Here is a 4,272-nt window from a genome sequence, read left to right as displayed (position 1 = left end):
CACACATAGTGAAAACAGTTAACATTATTGAGTAAAATATTAAAATAATTATTAAATGAATCCAGATGAACTATGCAATCGATATTTTTTTTATTTTTCCAGGTAACTGTGCATGATATTCAAATGATAAAAATAAAAGATAAAATAAAAGATGTTGCACTTGCAGTTATGCTTTATGCATCTTTATCATTGTTTCTAATTACTTAAGGTTGAATCTGTAACTTTCCACTTGTAAACCTACTTTTTCAACTGTGGAGGGTAATTTAAATTACTTTCGAACTACAGCAAAGATTGCAGAGGTGCTATTTCTGGTTGTGTCCTGTTTATGTGAGTCAGCCATTGCAAAGACTTGGAAAATATACCAGCTATACTGTACATAGTGTGATACGCAGTGTGCTGGCTCTGTTTTGAACCTCATTTATTTGCATTATCAACCAGGACAGGTGCAACTCGACAAGCTGAACAATGTCTCTTAATAGCGGAGTGTGGAGATCACGCTATAGCTGGTGCCAGGATCCCTGTTTTTCTCATACTCCACCACACAGATGAATATAATGATGCATGTATTTAAAAATGCAGTAATCAACTTCAAATTTTATTATTTCTTGTTACAAATTATATTTAACTAGTCCTGATTTAATAGGAACATTAGTCACTGGATTGTATGTCATTTTGCTCCAGAAAACTTTCCCCGCTGAAATTAAAAACCGTGAGCAATGATGCAAAAAGTGACTCAACTGGTCAGTATTTCTGCAATGTTTAGAAATGTATACATATTGTTCTTTTCATTTTACAAATGTGAATGAAATTGTAGATCAAGGTACAGCTACTGTGGCTTGGATTGTACCTCATTAATAAGACGCTTTGGACTAAAGCATCTATCAGATGCAGATGAATAAATAGAAACATTGTATTGAGAGTGTGGGGCCCTAGTCATTGACATTTTACCAGGAGTGAAGGAGATGTAAAAAGCTTATCTAGAGGTTGGTGGAAAGCACTGACATTTTAATTACTAATTAGTTTTCATTAATTTATTAATGGAGAAGATACTATCTTATGTCATGTATTTGTTCATAGAGGATAATACCCCCCAACCAAAGAATAGTAATAAATAAAAAATAAAAATAAAATTGTTTCAGCCTCATACCCCTAGTACGAAAGCCTGAATTGCCTGCCTTCCTGGCATGCCTTTCTCATTAGCCAAAGAAGACGTTGATCCCCTATTTGAGAAGATGACAGGCTGACAGAATGAAAACACTGAATAAACAGTCCTGTCCAAATGGAGGGATAGCATGAGTTTACATTCTACAGTTTAGTCCTTCCCACAGGGTGGAGGGGCCTGTTTCACAATGTGCTTTCACTCAGCCCATATCTTGAGTTGCGTGAGAGATTTCCATATCTCACACACTCTTGTAAATCACAATTGAACAGTAGTAACTCAGAGAATGAACTCCAAATATGCCTGCTTTCAATTTGGGCCCATGGGTCCTGCCAAATCCTGCGCAGGCTCAGAGACCACCCCTCAGTGCAGATTTACTGGCCTCATCACCTCTTAGGACTGCAGCAACGCCTGCCCTGCTCCCGTCACACTAGGACACACAGCTCACACCTACACAGCTGGGGGTAGGTGAGGTATAGGATGGTGTGTGTGGTTGGAGGGGGGGTTCACAGTAGGAGGAAAGTGCTCACATAAAAGTTGGAAAAAATGGTTAAGTATCCAATTTTATTTTCTTTATTTCACCTCATACAAAATTTTTTTTGCTTTACGTAATATTTTTAAAAAATTTAATAGACAAGACTTGAAATACACTTTATAAAGAGATGTGTTTCCCTGACATAATGTGAATCTTTCCAAAAAAACCCCCAAAAAAACACTTCTTGGATGCGCTCTGCGTGCTTCAAAACTCTGGCTCTATCTGATCTTTAAAATTACACGATTTGTGCTAGCCCAGAGAGTTATATTTTCCCTCTCCAGCCTACTGCTGTCCTTACTCAGCAATTGGACACACTAGCGCACAGATGGAGATTAAATGCTCCCCCGTTTATGAACTGTGCGATCCTGTAACATGGAATGCGTGCATTAATCAGTTTCAGAGCTCATCAATATAGTTTCTGCTGTGTGACTTCTATTTGGTTACACCACTTATCTGTGCCAAAGAGTAGAGTAGCTCAGGGGCCATAGCAGAGAAAATTACAGTGATGTTTCAAAACCTGCAGAAGTTTAAGAAAGCTGTCTCTTGAACCCATCTCACTATGGTGCTTTGCATGATCTTGAAACAGACAATGTGGGTTGCCGTATCCTTGAAAGTAGTCTTACAGTTGTGGTCTAGACAAACAGTGGGCACAGTGCTCTCTGAGGGGCTCTGTAAACGATCTGGACCATAGTTTGGGCGAGAATAGATGTTGGTGTGGCAAAAGGGCAACCGGATGTACATCGGCAGGATGTGTAAACTCACTTTGAAGAGGGCAAGAAGGACATCAGCAGTGGCCACTTTTTGTTAGAGTTGTCAAATCAAGTACATGACTGGTTGAAGATAATGAGAACTTTTGGAATTTTGGACGAGACAGTGGCAGTTCACCTCGAGGAAGTACTATTCTGACCCTTCTCGTTTCAGGAGGAGGCTTTCAGTATGTGAACAATGAATCCTTCTCACCAAATCCGCAAGCTGAACTGAGCGTACTGAATCACTAGGTTTTAGCATAGGAGCTCCACTCACTGGTGACTACAAGTGTCATCGTCAGCAGAGTCGTGATGTACATTATGCTAATTCCTATATAAAGGTTTACTGAAAGACTGTCTAATCCACATAAATAATCATGATGCAGACATGCCCCGGTGGCCAAAGGGCTAAATTGCTGACCACGAACCGCAATGTACTTGGCTCACATCTGACTGGGGACCTTTGTTGTGTGCCATTTGCCATCTTTATCTCCCTTCATTTCTTTTTCTATCACTATTGGAAGCTGTATAATAGGCATACAATGGCCATAAAACAAACAAAAACTATCATGATGTAATAACTCAGATAGTTGGTTGCTGGGGTATTAACCTTATAAATGGTGTTTATATCGGTCTAATTTTGTAATGAACTTAGTTACACAGTTCAAACCACCAGTAGACTGAACTTACTTACAATCCAAGACTGAACTGAAGACCACCAAAAGCAGTGTTATAACATCCCAATGTTTTGAACAGTGATGTAATTGCTTACGGATGTGCAACTGTATGTCCATATTGGAATGGTGATAGTATTGCTTAGCAAAACAAACAAACTAAAAACCCATAAAAGGAAAGAATAAAACCAACTACGTAGTCAGTGACCAGAAATATTTGTTCTGAAGTAAATGAAACAAATGTGATTCATAATTTTCTCCTCTACTGTCAGACTGCAGGATGTTTTTTCTACTTACTTTTAGATGTTTCAAATGAACTCTGGCGGTGTCATCAACAAGCCTGAGATCTCAGGCTTTGCCCAGACATCCAAAATACCTCCAGCTGTCTAGTGATTGCATGCTCACCAAAACCTCACAAGGATTATGTATCGTTGATCTGATTGAGATACTGGCTGTTTACATAGCAAATTCCAAAGCAAGGAAACATATCACCAAAGCATTACAGTATTTAATTTCACTTTTTCTGTTATCCAGAAGTAACACCATGGTGGAATCATGGATGCCAGACAAGTCAGGGGCAGTTCTAAAATCACAACAATTGTAAGACTAGAAAAAAAGGAGGCTGGTAGAGTAACCATAGGTCTGTGGTCAGGAGGAACCATACACCAAGGCCATGTGGGATTTGAGTAGAGCTTGTCAACGCATGTGAGATTGTGGACAACACTGTGTTTACTGATCCACATACAACCTATAACAGCTAACGTCACCGACAGGCCTGGGTCACACATGTAGAGGTTTCATAAAGATGTATATTAACACATTTCTTGGAGCGTGCCGCTCTCCCTGAAACTAATGACTGATTTCTCCATAGCTGACTATATTACATAAAGACAGGCAGTCATAAAACAAACTCACGCTCGGTTGGTGTGGCCATTGAGGGATGGGAATCTCACATAAAAAAGAAGCATGACAGAAATGTCTAAGAACCTGAATAATCAGCTTACATTGGAGCTAAGTAGGAACAGAGGGTGGTGGATTCTTGTTTGCTTTCCATTTTCAGCTCTGGCACAGATTTGGGCCACCTTGTAGAATCTGAAAACCATTATCCAGGACCGATGGTCAAAAGTGCATTATGTATAGGATATCACAGCACCGTGC

This window comes from Xiphias gladius, chromosome 1 (genome assembly GCF_016859285.1).
Source record: "Xiphias gladius isolate SHS-SW01 ecotype Sanya breed wild chromosome 1, ASM1685928v1, whole genome shotgun sequence".
Classification (NCBI taxonomy): domain Eukaryota; kingdom Metazoa; phylum Chordata; class Actinopteri; order Istiophoriformes; family Xiphiidae; genus Xiphias; species Xiphias gladius.
Note: the sequence above shows the minus strand (reverse complement) of the source record.